This window comes from Tympanuchus pallidicinctus, unplaced genomic scaffold (genome assembly GCF_026119805.1).
Source record: "Tympanuchus pallidicinctus isolate F22 unplaced genomic scaffold, pur_lepc_1.0 scaffold17, whole genome shotgun sequence".
In the NCBI taxonomy this organism is placed as follows: Eukaryota; Metazoa; Chordata; class Aves; order Galliformes; family Phasianidae; genus Tympanuchus; species Tympanuchus pallidicinctus.
Window position 1 is genome coordinate 1,045,110 of NW_026294690.1, and position 22,649 is coordinate 1,067,758.

At 50.4% G+C, this 22,649-nt stretch overlaps 3 long non-coding RNA genes across 3 annotated transcripts in view; 2 read left to right on the plus strand and 1 right to left on the minus strand.

Moving 5' to 3' along the window:
- Positions 1–6,268, plus strand: part of LOC128078338 (uncharacterized) — a 95,930-nt gene extending 89,662 nt beyond the window's left edge. Inside the window, exon 3 of the long non-coding RNA XR_008205586.1 lies at positions 5,899–6,268. This is a non-coding gene — a long non-coding RNA (uncharacterized LOC128078338). The remainder of the gene's footprint in view (positions 1–5,898) is intronic.
- Positions 1–9,258, minus strand: part of LOC128078343 (uncharacterized) — a 33,546-nt gene extending 24,288 nt beyond the window's left edge. Inside the window, exons 1-2 of the long non-coding RNA XR_008205590.1 lie at positions 9,107–9,258; positions 8,914–8,968 (exon numbers count right to left, since the gene is read on the minus strand). This is a non-coding gene — a long non-coding RNA (uncharacterized LOC128078343). The remainder of the gene's footprint in view (positions 1–8,913; positions 8,969–9,106) is intronic.
- The window catches only part of LOC128078334 (uncharacterized), a 28,456-nt gene continuing 14,314 nt past the window's right edge, over positions 8,508–22,649 (plus strand). Inside the window, exon 1 of the long non-coding RNA XR_008205577.1 lies at positions 8,508–8,614. This is a non-coding gene — a long non-coding RNA (uncharacterized LOC128078334). The remainder of the gene's footprint in view (positions 8,615–22,649) is intronic.

Sequence of the window (22,649 nt, forward strand, 5' to 3'; positions counted from 1 at the left end):
TTAGTTTACTTTGTAAAGCAGTGACATAACTGTTACCACAATAGGACTGGAACTGTGTATAACATTGGCTAAAATAATGTGACAGTTTATTTTAAATGATCTCTGTGCACTCATCTCTTCTGTGTAATAGAATCATTCAAATGCCTCTGAACGTTTTACGTGCCGTGCTGCAGTGAGCTAGATGAATCAAAGCTTAATTGCTTCTGAGGCATCCGGGCAGCTTTCTGGGATCTGTTGAGCACCACTGTGTCACAATAAAGTCATAATAATTGATGTAGCATTAAATTGTGCCTTTGCTCTGCACTTACGATTGCAGTTTTATTAGCCGAGCAGGCAAGGTGGGGAAATTGAAGGAAAAGAGAAACGAAAGTCAGTTGAACACCAGCTTGTGACCATTAACTTTGGTTTGATTCTGTGCATATGTGGTTTATCATCCCAACACTTTCTGTATGCTTTGAATAGCCTGCCCTTGTTGTGCACAATTTCCCTTTCTTTCTCTTTCTTCTTTTTCTTTCTCTTTCTGCTTAATACCCTTTGTAAGCTGTTGTTGCTTCTATCTTTGTGAACTCTGCCTTGTTTCCTGGTCTCGTTTCCATGATTCTTCTGAAAGTCTGTTTCATCAGTGCATACGCTGCTGCTTTGGCTACTTGCCTGCCCTCTCACGTTCAGCGGATGTCTTACCTCAGTGCAGGTCTGTCTTTGTGAAGGCATAGTTCTGCACCTTGAATGTAATCCAGTCTGTCCTTCCTAGTAACAGGAGCCTGTGAAGTGCTTTCGGCTCCGCTGCCTGTTAGGTAGCTGATGTGTTTCTGACCGGCGTGGTCAGTTGGTCCTTGGATGAAGAAGTGTGTCTCAGTTAAACAGAACCACATCCAGGATGTCTAATGATAACCGCTGCTGTGCTGGTGTGAAAATGGAGGAGTTGCTGACACTGCTGTGAAGCAGCTATCAGGATGTTGTTCTGTAGTGTCAGAAAGGCAAGTCACCTTTTCTGAAAATGAACACAGAGGGAATAAGGCAGGAAAGAGAGTGGTTAGGAAGCCATGAAGAAGTAACTTATCAGCCAGCGTTTGCTCACTGGGCTTTGTGCTCATCCAGCTGTGCTCTTGCCATCCCGCTGCTCCTTTCAGGAGTGGATGCTCTTGCTCACCCTGTTGTGCACATCTTCTTGTGCATGAAACCCTGCTGCCTGCACACAGTGTGGTTTGGACAGCTGCAGGTGCTTGTCTAAGTGGGTGATGCTGTGCTCTGTAGAGAGTTTATTTTCTCGTTCCTCTGGCATTGAGAAATACAGTTTTTCTGCAGCTGTTTCGTAGAGGTGGGTAGGAAGGCAAGAAGGGATGCCAAGCTGCAGAAGTAAAGGAGGAAAAAGCACACTGCTGCCTTGGGGTGTTTTCCTTGTTTTAAGGCAGAGTGCTGTGCAACTTGATGAAAATAGCTGAACGCGTTCCCAGACCTAGGGAAAGACACGTTCTGAGCTGTTAGGGTTCATGAGTGGAAGGCAGCGATGTTAGAGGGCTGAAAACACTTCCGTGGCTCAAACTGGCAGACGGAGTGTTGGAGGCTGTGGCAGAACTGGAGGAATTCTCTTTAGTCCACTTAAGGCAAGGGCTGGAGAATGAGAACTGAGTGCAGGATTCGGAGTCTTGACCTTGAGGTTCCAGGGCTGAAATGCGACTTTTCCCCTGGCCGTTTGCCTCATCTGCAGATGCTGTTTTATCCCGTTCCTTTTTGTGTTTTCTCTGTGCCGTCATCTTTTCTTGTTTTGTCTCATTGCTGAGCTCTTAAAATGAGGCGCGGACTCCAACCTGAAAAGCTGTTGTGCTTAGGCGTGGAAACTGCTCTCTGATGGGTGAACCTCAAGTAATTGGAGCACAGAGATGCGGCTTCCACTTCTCCGTGGGACCCGAGAGCGTTGCAGTCCCTTTTTCTACCAAAAGATGGAGCGAACGAGCTACTGACCGGCCTGTGCAGCTAATAGGTTTGCTAAGCAAGCAGGAACTTTTCTGCAAGGAACATTGGTTTTCAGTTGTGTTCTGTTAAATCTTCCTACATCTCAAAATTTGTGCTAAAAGGAATGAGGCAGTTTCTTATGCTGAATTGGCCAAGCTGGCTGGTAACAGATGGGTTGGTGAAAAATGGTTTAATGAGGAGTCTTGTGTGATCAGTTCTTCTTTCAATTATTTCATCCAGTTACGTGTGAAAGGGATATTTTAGAATAATGCTTTCACCTCTTGCAGGGACAAGAATGCCTGTGCTGCTGATGGTCTGAGCTTCTGCAAATGCAGAGATGCACATCAAGTCAGACTATTGTTAGTATTGGCATGCTGTACTTACAAATGGAGATGCTAGCCATTTCAGCAGTGGAAGGAAATTATTGTAGTTGCTACGGAACGCCTAATTTCTTGGTCAAATGAGAGCACTTCTGTTCTGTAAGCATAGCTGGATGCAAGTTGTCATTTTCTGCAGGTTTTTCATTTCCGTGGTTCATGCCTGAATTCCCTGTGAGGTGCCAGCAAGTGAGCTTCTGCCATCAACTGCGTGAGCACGAAAGCTGTAGCTTTCCTGGACTTCATTCTTCCATCTTTGCCACTGTGTTTGCTGCACTGCGTGTCTGCCTTTGTGCCGAGGGATTCTCATTATTTCTCTCAGGTCTGTGTTAGGTGCCTTGATGCTGCAGCTCAAGTGGTGAGTTAAGTGGTGCCAGTTAGAATCACAAAGTGAGAAAAACTGGAAAGACTAATTGGAGTTAGTTGGAGGCTGAAGCCACAGGGGAGGGGCCGCGTGGCTTACATCCGCCAGGAGAACGAACTGCAGAACCAGTACAGCTGGTCCCAGCATGGCCTTTTTGGCTCAGTAACGCTGTGGTGATTTTTCAGAGGGCTTGGTGAGCTGCTGTCCTTACAGTGGTCTTTAGGATATGTACTGCATCTGATGCCTGGCATCTTCCACTGCCTGCCAGCCCTCCCGTTTCTTTGGAGAAATCCCACCTGTAGGGGCAGTCTCATTTACCTGCTTCCAGAATGTCTGCTTCTTAACTCCTGACTTTGTATCTCTTTGGAGAATGGAAGAGCTGATCAGAAATTGGATTTTGGAACCTCTTTCAGAGCACGGATGGTGATGCTATCAACCTCTGTGCATTCAGTTGTAAACATAACCCCTGGTTCCCTCGTCTGACAGAAAAGTCCAAACCAGTCCAAGCTCTGAGATGGAAATGGCAAAGAGGAGGAGTGGTGATAGCAAAGTGGAAGGTTTTGGTGGTTCGATGCATTTTGTACTTTTTTGGTGCCTGCAAACATTGACACCACTAATTGTGTGCTACAAGATGATCTATTCAGCTTCCACGTGCGTTTCCATAACTTTGTAGCCTGGTATTATCTTTAAAAAGAGAATTGACCTGCATGCAGAATGCTCCTGTTGAGAGAACAAGAAGGAAAGCAAGCTGTGATTGGCCATAGCAGGTGAGGAGTTTTTACTTAAATGGAGAACTTTGCTGCATTTGAGTTTGCTTGCACTGTTCTCCATGTGAAAAAGGACTTTCTCAGACTTTCAGCCATTTGTAGTTGGAATACTTGTGCTTGTTTATTCTATATAACGGGTAGCTGTCTGCAAGAACACACTTAAATGTTAATGAATTCAACTGCTTTATCCACTGGATGTGTATTCGTTTCAAGAGGGTAGGGAAAGATGAGGGGAAAGAGGAGAAGAGATGCTTTGTGTGAAACGGAGATGCTTCCAGAAGTAGATGTTTATCTTCAGGTGTTGCTCTGACGGCCTTTGAAGTCCTGCTTACAAATACGCAGGTTTATTCACTTCTCTGTTGCGAGAAAGGAAAACAAGGTGTTTGGAAAATAATGTGGAACTGCTGTTGTCTGGGGAGGTTCATGTTCAGGTTTAGAGGAAGCAAACTCCAACTCTCATGAGCTGGATCGCGTTGCTGAGGAGCGGTTGCAAAGCTTGTGACGCCGTGAGGCTGGCCTGGTGTTAACTCTGATTGCCATTTCTCTCTGCATTTTGGGTGTCGGTCTGCACGGGAGAGCTCTGCCAGCGTGGAGATGACCAACGTAGTGCCTAGAGCTCAAGGTCCCAAATGCTGTGAATGTGACAGCGCGCCCTTTCCGTGACGTGCCAGCTGAGCCCTGGCTCCTGTGGGCCGTGGGGGATGGTGTGTTGCTGTCCATTCCAAGAACAAGAAGTAGATCTGGCACACAGAGGTAGGCCGGTGTTTGAGAAGTGCTCTGTAAAATCACGTTCTTGTTTTCTGCTCTGTGCTCTGCTAGTCTCAGCTGTGCCCGGAGCTCTGTACGCAACGGAATCCAGAGAGGACTCGAGGATGCAGTCATGCTGCTGTCATACGTGGGGTGGGAACGGGCTGCCCTGCAAGTGTTGCGTGGGGCAGCTCCTGGTGTGGACAGGAGGACTGACGGTAAAAGAGAGCTGTGTCTGTCTCTGTTGGGTCGTACAGAGTAGGGGTAGTCTCGTTGCAGTGGGTGCCGTTTGTTAGGCAGTGTAAAAGGTGCATTTCTTCAGACGTGCTTACAGGAGGCTCTGTGCCATCAATGACAGGGGGAGCGTGTGTGGTTGTGTAAGTGCCTTTCTTTCGCAGCACTGAATGCCCTTCAGGAAACGGAATAGAGAGGACAGGGTTAGTTTGCAATCTGCGTGCTCGGAAGTTGCGGGGAGCTCAGATCAGAGCTCCTGCTCTTCTCAGCGAGCCCTTGCTCACAGACATCCTCCTCCTGGTGAGTCCAGCTGCAGCTCCGGCTGTAGGGCTTGTCAGTGCAGGGTGGCCTCGTGTGTGCCCACAGCACCACGCTCCAGCAGGGGAGAAGCACTCGGTGATGCAACCAGGCAGGGCTCAATAACAGGATGGTTTTATCGCATGGTACCGCTTGTGCTGAAGTGATGAAACTGTGCTTCTGAACTGGACTTGACTTGAATTTAAAAAGTGTTTTATCCCAAGTGCTGTCTGTATATCTAAATCTAAGTTAGAGATCAAACAGTTCTGCAGTTGTTATTTAGAAGGGATATCGCAGTATTGACAGTGCGGTTTAAATGGTGGCATTCATTTGTAGTAAGGTTGAAGAGCTCCCACGTCTGTCTTTCAGACCTCAAAGATGGACAGTAATGTAATGGGAATCCTTGCTTCGTACGGCAGGTTTCCTCTGCAGTTCTCTGCAATAAAATGATGCTTTTAGGACAACAGTTGCTTTAGTAACGGGAGCAGACTTTGTTGTCTGGATGCTCGTCCCCTTGTCCGGGTGATTCATGCACCTTGTGAGCAGTTCAGCCTGCAGCAGGAATCTGAGCTGTGATCTCTATGTGATTGCTGCTAGAGCAGCAGGGACCACACTGGAGGCTTTGTGGTGTAGATGTTGGTTTTATTTAGTATTGTTCTTACTTGAGCATTTCACCAGTTGGACTCGTGTCTTTGTGTCCCGTGATAGATGACTTTTTGAAGAAGTTTAAGCGATGAATGTTATTGGAAGCCCCATGGAAAATTGGCAGTAGTGTATCAGGCATATATTTGTTGTCCATATGGTCCACAGCATTTCTCATTCCCAGACGTTTTTCCCGTCCTTCATGCCTGCTTCTGCAGCTCATCAGTTCCTTTCTGCCTTGCAGAGGCTTCTTGTGATGCTCAGTTGGCTTTCTGCAAAAAACAGAGAGGATGTTCAGAAAAACAGGCAATTGTTAGGGCTGTGGAATCCACTGCTTGCGATGGAGGGGTGAACTGATGAGCAGATATGGGTTGGTCCATTTGACACACGATGGAAAGAAAAGCAGCTGGTGCTTGCTGGCAGTGGCCGAAAGCATGTGGCAGCGGCAGGGAGCGCTGCACGTGCCGTTCCTCTCAGGGCAATGCTGATCTCCTGGGTGTTTTTCCATTTCCCGCAGAGAGAAGACAGGCACTGGCGCTGAAGGAGGTGGCAGCGCAGGGTGAGGAGCGGCACAGCAGCGGGGAAGGATGTGGCCGAGGAGCAGAGCTGAGCAGCGGGCAGGAGGAGATGCCGCGAGCTTTGCAGGGCGCTCAGCTGTCTGCCCGGGAGGAGCGCCACCTCCTCCACGCGCTGCGGAGCCTGGAGAAGAGCTGCCTCAAGTCTCCTCGTGGTGGACGTGGCCTCCTTTCCTGCAGGATCTTGAGTATCTGAAGGGCCAGCGAGGAGACGGATGGAGTGGGGTCTCGCTGTGCTCTCCGAAGGCCTGAGAGACAGAGCGGCTCAATGGCAGCCATGTACCCGCAGGGCGCCCAGCTCTTCCCTCCGGCGGGAGGGAGCAGGGGACAGGCACGTCACCTGCCAGCTGCCCCGGCATCCCACTGCCTGGCTCACCTTCGTAGAGGCGCTCTCTCTCGACCTGCTGCTGATCCGTCATGTGCTGCACTAAGAGCCCTAGGAACACACGGCCCTGTCAGCGACCCCGGCTGCTCCGCGGGTGCAGCTGGAGGGCCGGGGACAGGGGAAGCTCAGTCTCGTGGCTCACCGATGAACCGCACGGCCTCCCGTTGCAGGGGCTCCTGCGGGCTCTGTAGGTACAGCAGGCTCTGGCTCACATAGTCCTGCGCTGCTGCTTTCATCCCCTTCTTGTCCAGCTGGAGAGGGAAGAGCGCGGGGTCAGCGCAGGGTGGTCGCAACCCTGTCCTGGGGTGTGGGAACGTGCGTACCAGGCACTCGGCGATCTGCCAGAACTGCGCCGTCTGCACCAGGTGCTCCAGCCGCCTCCAGCGCAGGAATCGTGCGGCACCGAGGAGGGCTTTCTGGGAGGCCTGCCAAGCAGCTGAGATGGCACCGCAGCCCGAGCAGCAGCACAGCCCGCGTCCCCCGCAGCTCCTCCACAGGGAGGATGCAGCAGCGGGGGCTGATGCTGCCGTGGGCTGCAGTGCTCGTGGAGTTTGGGGGGCACCGCGGGAGCAGCATCGCCCTCCCCCAAATGAACGCAATCCCCACCTTGGCCACGCTCTCTTCCTCGTCGTGCAGGTGGAGATACAGCAGGACCAGGTTCCTGCGCACCTCCTTCTGCATCTTCCTCCTCTCTCGGTCCTCCACAAAGTTCAGCGTTTCCAGGAAGAGGTCCATGGAGAGCTGCCGCACAGTGGTGGACTCCTGCAGAGGAGGAAGGAAGGAAGGACAGACGGATGTCAGTGTCAGCAGCTCCACGTCCATGGCAAGCAGGGCCATTGCCACCAATGAAGTGGGGGCAGAATCTCTGAGCTGAGAGGCGGCGGGCAGATGTTGACGATGGCCCCAGAACTGCTCCAGAGCGTGCAAGCTCTGCCCTGCAGAAGGTCCACCCAGGGGCACGCAGCGCCTGGAACTGCAGACCAGCCAGGAAGTCCCCTGGTGTGCTGTGACACGGGGGGGCAGGGGCAGCAGGCATGGGCACACATCCCTAGTGTGCTGGACTCCCTAGCATCCTTACATCATTAAAGAGCGCTGGGAGCTTGCTGGCCAGCTCCAGAGCCATGAAGCTGGTCTTGGCCACATCCGGGAGCTGCAACAGGGTGCTGAGTATCGGCAGGGCTATGGCACGGCTGTCGCTGTCTGCATCCTGCAGCTGCTCCATGATGCATTGCATGAAGATGATCATTGGCCTTGCCTGCGGGAAAAGCACCCCTTCCTTTAGGTACAGCTGGAAGCACAGTGGGGTCAAAAGCACTCCAGTGCCAGCCCCGAGGCTAGCAGGCAGTGATGGGATGGGCTTTGAGGCCCCCCTGCTCACCGTGTCCTGCCTCCTGCTGAGCTGCAGGATGCCCCTGAGCACCAGCTGCCGCATGCTCATGCTCTGGCTCTGCAGATACATGGTGAAGACTTTGAGGATGCCGTGCAGCTCTGTGGTGAGGTCCATGCACTCCAGCACCTGCAACACAGGTGGCTCTTAGTGCTGGATCTAACACTCCGCTTGGGGAAAGGCAGCAGGGCACAGCCAAACAGCCTCAAGTTGGCTCTCCTGCAGCTGTTGCTCACCTCAATGAGGAAGACCATGGCCACCATCTCCCAGGAGTAGAAGCTGGTGCTGAGCAGCTCAACCAGCTGGTGGCAGATGGCGTCACGCAGAGCACCGGGCAGCTCCCTCACAGCCCTGGCAGGGATAAGAAGGCACCATGAGCCCCGAGCCGGGGGGACGCAGCTGTGGCTGTGCAGCCCTCTTGCCAGTGCCGCAGGGGCCACAGGCTGTGGTGCTGTGGCAGCACTTTGTCCGAGCACTGGGACCCCCTGGCAGGCCGGGGAAGGAGTTCTCACCTGGCCACCACCTGCACGCCCTGGAGGTGGGTGGCAGAGCTGAGAAGCGCGTCCCAGCCCCCCTGCTCCTGGATGGCCTCCATCTGCCTCTGGAGGCCCTCGCTGCAGAGCAGCACCTTCATGGCCTGCACCGTGGACCTGCAGGTGGAGAAGGGTGCGAGTCGCATCGGGAGCCCCAGCACCGGGTCCTGGTGCAGTGGGAGGCGGGGGGATGCAGCACCTGATGGGAGTGACCGGGTTCTGCTGGTGCGCCTCCCAGATCTCCTGCTGTGTCAGCTTGGTGGTGAAGGACACTTGCAGGAGGAGGGCCAGGAAGAGCTTTGGGAAGAAGGCCCGGGCCTCCTTCAGGACCAGAGGCAGTTGGAGTATCTCCAGTAGGGTCCTTGCAGCCTGCAGAAACCACCCAGATACGGTTCTTGCCCCGTCCCCCAGGTTTCCTTTCTGTGCCATCCCTACACGTGTAGGCAAGGGGGACCCCCAGAGCCCCCGGCCGGTCTATGGAGGGATGCCAGGGCAGGAAGGGGGCGGATAGGGGAGAGGAACGGGGACTCAGGCTCAGCTGGGTGAGCGAGGAACTCACGGCCAGGGCAAGGACACGTGGCCTGTCCTTGATGAATGGTGACGTGTGGTGCTCAGAATGGTTTATCAGCACTTGGAACAGCTCCTGCAGCACCTTCTCCATGGCCGGGGGCTTTGAGAGCATTTCCTTCCACATGGTGACAGCGGCCCTGCAGGTCCCCAGGGCTGTCAGCGTGGCTGCTCTCGCCTGGCTGACAGCCATATGGTGGCGAGTGGAGGGGAAGGGAGGGAAAGGGCGGGGAGGGGAGGGGAGGGGAGAGGAGCCCTGAGGGCCGTGGGCCCCCTACCTGGTGCAGGTGGGGGAGCAGACCAGCAGGCTGCTGACCGTATGCTTGGGGAATTTGCTGGCCAGCACGAGCAGGGCCCTGCCCAGGCTCTTGCGAGCTGCCCTGTCTGTGATGGACGGCAGGCTGTTGTAGATGGTCTTCATGATCTTCCGCACCTGAAGGGGGACACACATGAGAATGGGACGGCACTGGAGCAGGGCTCTGCTGCCAGTGGGCACAGCACGGTGCCAGTGCCAGGGATGGGGCAGAGCCCCGAGGGCTGGAGCTGTGGCAGCAGCAGGTTCCCACCTGCCGTGGAGGAAAGCAAGTCTTTGCAGCGAGCACATCCACCATGTGGGCAGCCAGCTCGGTGCTGTGGAGGCTCGGCGCTGTCATGCTCTCGATGGTGCAAAGTAATACGTTGACCCTTTCAGGGTACGCCAGGTATTTCAGAAGGACCTGTGGGAAGAAGGAGAGAAGGGATGACTCTTCCCCTGTGTGGCTGCTGGGCCGTGTCAGTGCCTCAGGAGAGCTGGGAGCAGGGGCTGGGCTGGGAGACACCAAGGATAGGGAGTGTGAGGGCTGTACGGGCACCAGGGCTGCTCGAGGAAAGCGCCTGCACTCTTTCTGACACTGCAGGCCTGGGTTCTCCTGTGGGCTCAGGGTTTGCTCTTTGTACCTGAAAGATCGTAATGGCTCTGCTGTCATGGGAAGCCTCCTGGTGGAGCAAAGCTAGCTGGCTCTCCCAGAGCTTTGGCACCTTGGGCCTCTGCTGCTTCAGCGACCATCCTGGAGGGGAGCGCACACAATGTGAGTGAGGGGCCTGGGCACCTGGAGGTCGGAGGGACCTAGCCCAATGCAACTCCTCTCACTTGGTGTGGTGATGAGGGTGAAAAGCTGATGGACAGCCTTCATCGCCTCGTCTCTCGTCCTCTCATCCATGGAGGTGCAGGAGAGGATGAGGTGCCCGGCCAGCTTCCCTAGCATAGGGAAACGTTGGTTCTTCTGGCACTTGTGCTGCAAGACGGTGAAGCAGGAGCACAGCTGGGGAGAGAGGCAGCGGGGGCGCACGGCTGAGCGGGGCAGCGGGGCCCAGCCCAGGCTGTGCGCAAGCCTGGAGGCAGGCGAGACAGGTGGGCTCCAGCTGGGGAGCCAGGACGCAGTCCCTGGAGCTGTGCGCACCAGGGCTCCTACCTTGGGCAAGGAGCAGGAGTTGGTGAAGGCGAGCAGCCTGCCAATGCACGCCACGGCCCTCTCCTCCACGGTGGCCTGCTGGCTCATAGTGAAGGGCAGCAGGAGCTGTGGAGAGAAAAGCAGCCGGTTGGCCCCCGGCACGGGGTGCTCGTCCTTCCGCTCGCTCCCCAGCTGCAGTGGGGCTGGGTGTTTGCGTCCCTGTCCTGCTGCGGCCCTGCCGCCTTCCCGCTGCTCCCCACCCATCCCTCTGACCCCACAAGGGCCGGCCTCGGGCCAGCACCCCCTGCCCGCAGCAGGTTGTGGGGGGACCTCACGTGGATCCCCCTTCACGGCCTGAAACCATCCCCGCAAATCCCAGCCTTGCCACACAGCCAGACCTCCAAGATGTTCTGCAGCTCATTGAGGACAGTGGAACCGGTGCTGCCCAACAGCCCCTCCAGCAGGCGGTGCAGGGCTTCCATGATCTGCAAGGAGGACAGGGGTCAGGGCGGCCATCCCTGCTGCGTCCTGCTGGCAGCAGAGCGGCATCCCGGGCGGTTGGTGCCCAGGAAGCGTTCCCGGGGCTCAGGCCGTGCGCACCTCCCAGTCTGTGTCATCCTCACGGCCTGGCAGGTGGAGGACGCTGCTGATGCAGGTGCGCAGGAGACTCTTGTTCTCTTCCTCTGGAAGCAGCTGCGCTTTGCTGCAAGGGGAGAGAGGGCAGAGGCGTGATGCTCTGCTCACGGCCCCTGGCCGGGACCAGTGCCACCACGTTGGCCAAAGCTGGGCTGGGGCGGTACCTCATGGCGGCGATGGCGCTGATGGCCTCCTGCCGCAGCTCCACGTCCGGACACACAGCGGGCTCCTCCTGCATCATCTCCTGAGGGCACAGCAGGATGGGAAGGGATGGGACGGTGCAGCAGGCCCTGCCTGGTGTGTGGAGCCCGGGCCCCCCGTCCTGGCTCCGGGGCTCCCCAGCGACCCCGCAGTGGGCAGCGCTGTGCCCACCGCCCGGCCCTGCGGCGCTCCCCTTACCTCAATGCACTGCGCCACCTCCGACGCGCAGGCACACAGGTGATGCTGAGCTTGGCTGTCCTTGCGGGCGGCTGTGCAGGTGGTGCAGACGCAGGCCAGGCAGCTCAGCTTCTGTGCGTATTCCTGGGACAGGGAGGGGAATTAGAGGTGCCGGCATCAGGGGACCCCGGCACCCTCAGGGCACGGCCGGGCAGGGGCCGCCAGGGAAGCACAGAGTGCCCGCTACCTGGGGTCTGCGCGTGCAGCCGGCGCGGATGCAGCTCAGGGGATCCTCCTCCTGCGGTGACACGACGGAGGCAGGATCCTCAGCTGAGCCCGATGGCCCCTGCAGGGGCTGCACCTCGCACACCTCGTAGGGCCCCTGCTGGGCCGTGGGGTTGCGGGGTGCCCTCGGTATCTCTGGCCATGCCTCTTGGGATTGGCTCGGGGGTCTCTGCTCCATCTTGAAGCTCAAGAGGGAACAGCGGCAAATGCGCCTGCTGCTCCAGCTCTGCCTTCAGGGGGACGAGGCTCATTGTGAAGTGGCAGTGATACCACCCCATTCTGCCCGGCTCCACCCAGAACCCCTCCTCTTGCCCCGCAGCCTGGGGCTGTTCCTGGCAGTTTTGGTGTGGAAGGAGCCCTGGACGCCACTGTGTGCGTTTGCCCCAGCTGCGGCTTTGGGGTCTGGGAGTCCTTCTCAGGGCCCTTCAGCCCATCCCCACGTCCCCCCCAGTAAAATTAAACTGTGTCACCGTTTCCACTGGGACAGAGTTGAGTTTTCCTTCTTGGCATCTGGTGCTCTCTTTTGGCTTTAGGGGAAACACAACGAGTGTTGGAAACACGGCAGGGTTTCTAGCTGTTGTTGAGGGTGACCAAACGCTGAAGTTGTGCACTTGTTGCACGTGATACGGAGATGAGAGAATGATGGAAGAAGCAAAGGAGGAGAGAGGTGCACAGGGATATTTCTAGAAGGGATTTTAATCTGCTTTCTTAACTCTGGGTCTAGGGACTGGGTCCCTAGCTGCTTCTGTTGTGTGCTGTGTCTGCACGAGCTGATTGCAGCAAGGTGGCCTTAGAAGAGAGGGCTTTTAGTCACCTCTAGGAAGTCAGTGATAGTGAAGAACTTCTTCAGATACAGGAAGCAATTTATTTGACATCTCCAGTTGTGACCTTATTTTCTTCTTCAGCATGCAGCGTTCAAAGAAAAGATTTAGCTGGGATTACTTGAGAAGGATTGGGTGTGTGCTTCTCCATTTTGCAGCCAGATTTCATCTTTTCACTTCATCCGTGAGATGAGTGACTTTTGTGCAGCACTGCTGTCCCTGAGCTGCAAGGTTGGGGTTTTTTTAGTCCGTTTTTCTACAAAACAAAGTGAAAGCCCAGTAAGTATTGCAGCAGCTCTCCATGACAGGTGAGATCATGCCTGCTTCAGGCCATGGTGAGCAGAGGCTGGGAGAAATACTGAGTGGGTGCCATACTGTACTGTGGAATCTTCAGAACCCTTCAGACTGAAGCTTTTCTTTGTAAAGTGCGTTATTACCGAAACTGTGGTAACATTTCCCAAATGGGGATCTTCAAAGGCTGCACTCTTCATCTACAGATTGCAGTGGCTAAAATGGAAAGGAAGCCCTTGGGTAGCTGTTGAGAAGCGCTGACTTTCGTTCGCTGTTTCATTGTACAATCATTTATCCACCTTAAAGTTGTTTGTTATGAGATTAACGTTCTAAGACGAACTCTAAGCCTGAGGATACCTGGTGTGTCACTGGGAGGCTGTTAAATGAGTTATGGTTGTGCCTTTATTCTGCGGTGGCTGATTATGTCAAGGCAGTATAGGAGCATTTGTAGAACACTGTGTACTGCTATTAACATGGTCGACATGTTGAAGATTTTTCATCAGTAGTAGGAACATTAAATATGTGATGTCAGTGTTTGTTACTATGAAAAGGAATATCTGTATATATTAAGAGGAGCACAGATCTTTAATCCATAAAGGCAGTGTAGAAGCCTGCAGGTTGACAAACTACACAGATAATTTTTATTTTGCTAAAGACGACGGTGTCCTGTGCCATAGTGCCTGGCAGCAAGCGTGGGTTGGGGGAATGAAAGGTGATGGGCCAGAATGATTTTGTTTGCTGTAGGTGTGCTGTCCTGCTGAGGGGAGGAAGGGCCTCTTGATGAGAATTGTGTAAGACTGTGTTTCAGGTCCCACGAGTAACATGGTGCTCAGCTGCTTGGGGTACATTATAGAGAAAGAAGAGAACAACAAATACAAAGTTTTACCTTTTTGACAGTTATTTTTTGTTTGGTAAAATGAGAAGCTACAGGCTGCCTGGAATAGCTCTGCCTATCCCAAATAACCTGTTCCCCCATCATTATAAGGAAGATGGGTTCTGACTTTTACTTAAACACGCTGTATGCAGGTTGTTCATTTTGAAGTTAGTGAGATGAGCCTCAAACACCCACTGCTGGCCTGTTGCCTTGAAGCAAGCAAGCAAAACTGCTGTCCCTGACCCCTGGGAGCCAGTGACAAATGACAGTGAAATCCATCTCTCTTAGGCAAAATTATCCATGTAAAAGCATCCTCTGAAGTTCTTTTAACTTTGTACGAAGTCAGTGATGGTCAGTAGTGAACATGGGCTGGTGGATGTGTTCGGTGCTATTGCCTGTAGAAAAGGGATCTTTTGACTCAGACATTGTGTGGCTGTAACTCATCTGACCTCTCCGTCCTTGCCTTTGTCATTTGTGCAGCATTTCATTCACTCCTTCTCTACAGTTTGTTCTGATTATATACCGGTGTAACTCAGTACAAGTGCTTTATACACAAATAATGTTGGGTAAAACAGACATCTATCATCAGCCTAATTCCTCAGGTTATAAATGAGCCACACAGATCCTGTATTGTATCATGGCTTCTCATAAAAGTTTTATAGCTACACTTTGGTGTAGCTTTGCTTTGTTTGGTGTGTCATCAGCTTTAATAACAGGTGTGTAACCGTTCATGGGAAGAAATATGATGGTTGAAACTAGAAAGGACTATAGGATTTGAATTAGGATGTATAAATGTTATCCTATATACTTATAAACACATAAAAATCTGAGCTGCTTTATAGCTGTTCTCAATCACAATCAAGGAAGTAAAAGAAAGATTCATTATTCAACCTGGAGGATTTCTGCATGAGATCCTGCAGCGTGTGGTGCTGCTGAGCCGCACAACTCCAGCTAGTGAGGAGTGCTTGTTTCTTGATACACCAAGTGCACGTTTTTTCAGATGGATTTGGGTGGTAGGGTGAGGGAGGGGTTTCAGCTGAAGTAGTTGGAGTTTGTGGGAATGATAAAAGGAGGGATTACACTGTTCTTTTTCTTCTTTGAAGTATCTTCCCAAGGCTTTATTTGGAGATGCTAATCTGAAGTTGGGCCATGACTTCCTTAGAGGACGGCCCTTGCTAACATGGAATCATACAATTGCTCAGGTTGGAAAAGACCTTCAAGATCACTGAGTCTGTCCACAACCAACCATCCCACCCCAACTAACAACCCTCCACTAAATCACGTCCCTGAGCACCACATCCAAATGGTTTTTAAACACATCCGGGGACGGTCACTCAACCTCCTGCCTGGGGAGCCCATTCCAGTGCTTAACAACCCTTCAGTAAAGAAGTGTTTCCTGATATCCAACAGCATTTTGTTTTTCTTCTTTTAAAAAATTTTGCAAATATAAGGAAAATCTCACCTTCTCAGTTGTAATACAAGCAGCCACATTCAGCTCTGGGGAGGTGCAGATTGCACAGAAAGAAAAACTCTTCACTAAGTGCTGTATGGGTCACCTCACCCAGAAAACAGTCTTCAAACTCAAAAATCTTTTATAAAGTTAGTTCTTTCCACCCACTACTGGACTGAAAACAGTAGCAGCCCTTCAGTTGTGCTGTTCTTGGGGCTTCTTTTCCTTCCTAGATGAGGGGTGGGAAGGAAAATGAGGCAAGAGTTGACAGGGGTGGGTATTGTAATCATGGCGCATGGGGAAGAAGTATTACAGTTAGTTTCTGTTAACATTAGGGCTTAATAATGGCCATTTGCTCTCTTTTGTGTTCTTTCTGTTCTCCTTGATGAGAGCATGATGTGCACTGTGGCTGTCGCTGAAATAAAAGGCGTCCCTATTTCCATGTGGAAATGTCAGTGGTAGGTACAAGTGAAGAGATTATTCCCCACGGTTTCCTTTGCTGACAAATTTAGAACAGAATGCAGTTCTGTTCACATCTACCAAGTGGAGCTGCCTGTAGGCATTCACTTCGTTGTGAATTTATAGTGTCACTGTAATATTTGCATTAATCCTATCAGCACAAAGCGTACATAAATGCATTCAGAATTATTTTGTCTTGCTCATGCAATTTGCATTAAGATCCACATGCAGAACTGTTTTTTTACAGCAAGTTTTATATCCAATATCCAAATCCTTTCTCCCTTTCTTCTGCCAATCCGTGTCCTGTTTTTAATCCCTACTGGGCTCAGTGCCAGCAAGGAGCTGCAAGGATCTATGGCAACTGCCACATTTGCACTTTTCATTTACTAATCAGTAACTAAGCTCTCATTAACTATTCTTAACCATCCTATTCAACATATGTTTGCGTGGGCATTAGCGCTTAGAAGTTGAAACAAATTAGAACAGCAGCTAAATTTACTTCCTAATAGCCAAAAATATTGGAGAAAGAATAGATTTGGAGTGTGGATGTGGCAGTGGAAAATGGGGAAATCCCGGTCTGCCTGGGTGAATTGAAGGCTGGGGATGTGAACTTCCTACCCCCACCTTACCTCTGATGTACAAAGAGCTTTGAAATGAGGCCAGCAAACATCCACTGACCAGCGGGGTTTACAAATGAGGTTCTATTCGAGACTCTCTTTCCTTTGTTTCATTCTCCATGTTTTTCCCTTTCAAACACTACAAAAGTATTTATGGGTCTACTCTGAGGCACTTCCTGCGGAGGAGCGTTTTCATTTTGACTTCTAACGATGCTGACACTAATTGCAGAAAGAGCAGCTTAACAAAGGAAAGCATGGAATGTTGGATGATAGATTGTGTAGGCCCTTAAAAAGGTTATTGTCTCTGCTTAAGAAGTTGTTTTGCGTACTCGCGAAGATTGTTAATGATCAGCTTTAATTAGTTTCATTGTGCTATCAAAACAGTAGTGCAAATCCTATCATTATGTCCTCAGGTTTGTGCTGCTTTGGATTCAGCAGCAGCTCATCTGATGGGCAGTCGCTGTGCTGCTGTCCTGCAGCCTGGCCCAGGATGTCCGCTCACACAGTGCCCCAGGCTCTGTCCTTCTGTCCAGGCGCAGTGTCTGCCTGGGGTTTGTTTCCATATCTCTGGAATGGGCTTCATGTTCACGTGTTTAGCAGTGTGCTGTAGGGATCTGATTGCTGCTTGCAGAAACCTGTGATAGGGAATCCTGGAAGTGGAGTTTGCTCGTCATACTTGGGCTTTCTGAGTGCTCTGCAGTTTTCAGTCCCATGTTTGTCCAGCTAAGGAAGGTTAGGTTGTGACACTCTGTGTAGAGCAAAATTCTTCACAGGGAAAAAGCCCTCTGTAGTCTTGCCGTGTCAGCCAAGGCTCTGACAAGCCCTTTTTCAAGTAGCGTTACCCCACATTTGATCCTGCTGTTGGTTTTCTAAGAGAAGACAACCTTTCCCCCAAAAGGACCTGGGCACACAGCTTCCTTCAGTCAAAGTAACAGATCCAGCAGCAGCAAAACAGCTCTTTGTGTTAGCAGGTGCCCTCAGGAAGCATAGCTGCAATACAATGCACAGCAGCCTCTGGCACCTGGAATTAACGCACATGCTAAGATCCCTGCTTTCCAGGAAAAAGCAGGCACAGACTTTACAGTTCTGTTCCTCAGCGGTGAGGGTGGGATTTGCCTCCTAGAGAGAGACTTCTCAAAGCCACTGGAATTTAGAAAAGCGTTTTGATGCATCTCTTCCAGATCACAGACTGAACTGCAGGGTCGAGCAAATGCTTTCTTTTCGCCTTATCTTTGGCAGCAGGTTTTTCCAACTGCTGCTCTGACCCAGGTTTGCCTGCCACGCTCGGTGTGTGACCTGCATACTGCTGGGGATAAGCAGCAGCTGAGCAGGTGGCAGAGGACAAAGCACCGCAAAGGAAGATGCTGAAAGCATGTTTGAAAACACTGTCACTGCAGGAGTGGTGTGCTCGTTTTATAGCGTGTTGGTGTTAAGAGGAGGAAAGACAAGGGAGAGCAGAGATCAGGAGCAGCAGCATGGGCACCAGCTGCCCGTTCTGTGCTGAGATGGGCCCCTGCAGGCTCCCTCAGTGAAAGCTTGATGTCAAGGCTTATTTCCCATCTGTAGAAGTAGATTATAAACCATCATTTATCCTTAAGCTGAGACAGGTGAAGAATTCAGATGTTTTTAAATAGATTTTCTTTCCTTTTATGATCTGTTTTCTTTTAATGATGTATTGTTTTTTTTTTAAATGGACATCCTTTCCTATATAGAGAATATCCTATATATAGAATAGAACATCTCTATCCTATTCTATGATCCTTTACAAATCTATGGGAATTCTGTGGTCCTACACTGGAAGCAGGTCCGTGGTAGTTCTGAAGTGTGCTTGGACGCCCTTGTGCTGCTCTCAATCCTGGAAGAAGTGCCACCTGAGAATCAAAGGGCCACACTGAGCTCCCTTAATCTCTTCTGTACGTCTGTATGTAAATAAGTGCAAAAAGCTTGGGTTTCTGGGCTGAAATTTATCCTAGTCATAGCTCAGTCCATGTCCGTCACCTCTACTTCAGCTCTGCAATTATTGGAAATTATACAGGCTGGCTTATGAGTGATCATAAACCCCGTGTCTGACTACCTCATCGCAGACATCTGCGGTGCTGAGGTCCTCTAGGTTTGATACCTTGCCAAAGAGTTTAGGAAGTGTTTTGCATCCAGGGGCTCATTGGCTAAGGGGCAGCTGTGAGTTCCCTGTAGCTCAGTGCCACCTGGAGTTAGTTCCATCGGAGAAAATACCGTTAGCAGCCAAGCAGAAAAAGAAGGGAAAATAAGTGCACCCAATAGGACCTGCTCAGGACACCTGCTGCTGTTAGTTTCTCCACTCCCAGGTTTGTGTGAGTGCTACTCTTGAAGAGGAAACCAACAGGAAGAGTTCTGAGAGGCCTTTAGCTCTAGGTAGTGCTTCAAAACGAGTGGATGGTGAACTGCGGGCAGAAAACACTATTTTTCATCAGCTCTGCTGAAGGATCCCTGGTGTTTTAGTGATGTTGGCAGCAGCAGCTGTAGCAGTGATCCACCGCATTCTGCATGACAGCTGGGGAGCTGATGTGACGTGCTGTGATGGATGGTTTCTTACTTATAGCAGCAACAGATCTAATAGTTAACATCGATGTAAAATGTCATGATTTATTGACATCCTTCTGCTTTTATTTACTCCGTGAAAGCTGCTGAGTGGCAGGATACCTGTCTTTAATTGAATCCCTTTTTACGTTGCTATTTGTTACTTGGAGGTGCAGCTGTGGACCTAGATCCTGGAAAAGTTGCGGAGGAGGTTGCTGAGCAGGTCCTGAAGATTCAGATTACCAGCTGTCCAGTGGGTGCTGCAGTTGGGCAGTAGAGTTTCTTTTTGTTGTTTTCGTGGCTCCTGTATCACTGAAGGTAAGAGGGACTTCAGAAAGCTGCAGCAATACTGAGTGTACCTACTTGCTGCTTTTGGAACAGGGGGTGAATTTTATCCTTTTCTTTGGGTGCTCTTGTTGTAACATCGAAAAGCTTTTATGTAGGTAGAGTAAAAGTCCTTATTCTAATGCATCCCTCTAGCTCATTTGGATAATTAAAAACTTTTGGACAAGGCCTGGGAGAGCGTAGCATGGGGCATAGTCCTGTAGGCAGCCTGTAGAGCCAGCAACATCAAACAGATGTTCTTGTATTTTATCTTAGTAATTGCACTCTACAGAGGTCACAGGACCGTCCTGAATGGCCTCAAGTACGCAGCAGATATAATGAAGAATGTGGCACGGAAAGAATTCCTAAACTGGAAAAGCGTTGCTCACCTTTTAGCCTATCTTTTATCTTGCTGTGCCATGCATTACGAGAAGAAATAGCTTGTCCAAACTGATGTTCTCCAGCTTCTCACAAGATCGTTCCCACAGTTCTGAGATAGCCCTTCTGTTTATGCAGCAAAATTGAGTTTGTCTGTCAGAGTGGTAAAGTATGAAGCTAATCTAATAATGTGTGTCACAGTAACCCACGTGTGTTCAGCTGTCACTGTGAGCAAATGTTTCTTAGTTCCCCACTCAGTTGCATATGTAAGGCAACAGATGTTTCATGTTCTTAAATGTTAAAAGGGCCTTGGCCACTATTTAAGGAAGATGCAGGATGATGTATGTGGTCTTATACACATGAGAGAACTGTGCTAAATGTGTAGCTAAAGTGGTTTCTAAATTGATTTAGTGAAATGAATGCAACGGTATCTTATGACAGACAAAGATGCTTTGGTTTGCAAGGTTGCACTTTTGCTTAGCTGATTTCAGATCTGCTGTTTGAAGAATGGTCATGCAGAAGAAACTTTAACCGTATGCACTTTTAAATGGAATGGATTCTTTTTTTTTTTTTCTCGTGCACAGCAGGTCTGACACTTTTTTTTACTTAAGAGAATTTATTGCCTTATGACAGAAGCAGTTAACCCATTTTAGATGGAAACTGGGATCAGCAGCTAGGTTTATTATAAGCTGCAGTCTGCTCCTGAGAAGCATGATAACACTGTGATAGTGCATCTCATGATGGTACCAATGTCTTTTAACTCAGGCCCTCGAAATCAAAAGCTGGAAGGCACCACGTACTGCTGGGCAGAGATGTGGTTACAAAGCTCTGATTCTGAGCTGTGAGGTTTACTAACAGCTTGGGCTCTTTTTTTGCCTCAAAACCTGAATGAGAGGCTTTTCTGTCATGAAACCTGCGGCTGGAGGATGCTTCCATGATTTGTGTTTTATTCACTGCTACAGCTGGTGGAAATTCCAGAAAATATTTCACTTTTCCAGTTGGGGTTAATTTCATCAGAGCCTTTTTCTGATGGTTCCCAGGCACAAGAGGCATAGTTTTCACTGAGGATCAGCATTGAAGTTGTGTGAATTCACAGTCTGGGGTTTTGCCTTGGGCTGAAGATGAGAAGTCATTGACGTGGCAAAGACAGTTACAGTTTATCTGGCCATCACTGTGTGCTGATGTGGATAATTCACAGAAAGGGGCATAGTTCTCTGTGTGGGTCTTATGACTTTCTTGACAACTGTAATACCCCGTAGGGAAGAACTGAAAGCTTTTTAATCCATGCAAGCAAATTTTCTTGGGAGGTGCAGGCCGTGCAGACTTGCTGTTCTGTGGAAGATAAAGCAGCACAAGACATGTGTGTAGATAAGAATTTCATTTTGACAGCCCTAACTTAGAGAGGAATTAGTCCACATCTCCCTCCAAGTTTGCTTGTGTTGACTCGAATGCTGGAAGTGACCACCAAAGATTAATGGTGCTACCAACAGAAGGTTTGCAGGTTAGTATAACTGGAGTGGGGCAGTGTCCTGCCTGTGCTTCTCTGCCCTCTCTTGCAACTGTAAGAACTGTAAGAACTGTAAGAACCCCTCTGCTGCTAGCGTTCTCTTCACACCTGCTCACTTCCCCTCACTGCATTAGTGGATTGCTGGTTTCTTTTTCCTTCTGTTAATTACCTACTGGCCTATAACTGTATTCCTTTTTCTTTAGTCTACTCCTAGTCACTGCTATCGATGCAAACTTACTGAATTAAATGGAGACAGCTTGCTCATAAAGAATAATGACCCAATGATGTAGAAGGCAAAGCATATTGGAAGTCAGAGTGATTGTGCTAACACGTTTTATTAGATAATAAGCAGGGTGCTGGGGGGCTCTTGGAAGGATGCCTTCACTTGTGCATCAGTGCAGGTGAGCTGCCATGTCCACGCTTCTCTTGGAAAGTGCTGTGCTCAGCGTTCCCTTCTGTTCTTGTCAAACTGTGTTTTGTTCCTAGAGTAGTGTCAAGAACCAACCTAAATGCACACACTGCTACTTAGCATTTTGGTAAAAGCCTTCTCTGTGCCAAAGTGCTGGGAGCTATTAACGTATCTAATGAGAGTATTTGTGGGGTGACCAAAGATGCTGAGCATACAGGCCCCGTAATGAAGCATTATTTTCTTGAAAAGTAGTGTTAGAACTCAATTCAGCAAAACCAGCACTCTGTTTCTGAACCAACTCCTACATTCAGTGCAGCGTTCTGGCTTGGTTTGCTCAGGCTGATGCTCCTCTGGCCTCGGGGGCTGTGAGATCCCATCTCTTGGCAGAGCACAGCCTGTGGTTGAAGGACGTGGATAAATGACACAGATACTGTCTGCTACCCTCAAATCCGAGGGCAAATACAAGCCTGCAGTGAAACTAGCTATGGCTTTTAAATCCTCAGCACTGTCACAACTGCTTTGTTTGTCTTTGATGGTGCCGTTTGTAATTCTGTGGAGATTCAGCATCCAGAAACGCATATGGAAAGATTAGAAAAAGCTGATGAGGCTGGTGTTCAGTGCGGCTCCTGAACCTGAGATTGCTGTGAGTGCTGTGCCCTGTTTGTCACAGGCTGGAGCTCGTGGTGCCGTGTTTGGAAGCTTGAGTAGCACAGTGCTGAGCATCTCTAGTGTCAGCCTTTGAGGAACTGGGGTAAAAAACAAGACAAAAGGAAAGGATGTTGCCTGCTCATTGATGGATTTAGCCATTTACCTTAAAGCAGCATTTTCATTAAGTAGATCTGTTTCCATCTTTAACCCTGGTAAGTCAGGGTGTAACATCAAATCTCAGTTGACTTTTCTTCTATTAAATTATGATCCTTACCTGTAAACACAGAACCCTGCTGTACAGGGGAATGAGGGACTGTCTGTGGGACGTGTCAGGCCGCCTGAGGAAGATGCTATAAAATGTCATCAAATATCAGCCTTTATTTAGGAATGGTTTTGTTACGTGCTGGGAAGTCCCGGAGTTGTGAGTTCTGTCTTGAGAATGAACTCGCTCTTTTCTGGATGAATCTCTGGGACAGGCTGTGCAGTTTCACATCCAGAAATTGCCTTATATTGGCAAGAGAGTAGAAAACCACCCACCCCACCAAACAAGGCAACTGCCTGAAAAGAAGTAGGAAAGATGAAGAGAAAGGAGAAAGTGGGTAGTCAGGGAGTGGGAGGCATCCGGAATCACCGTGCGTTGTAACTGCTTACCCTGAGCCACTCCAATGCTGTGTTACTGTGATGCTTCGGATTGCTCACACAGGGCACTGCAGCACTGCTCGTGCTCTCAAACTGAGGATGACTGTAAACAAATGGAG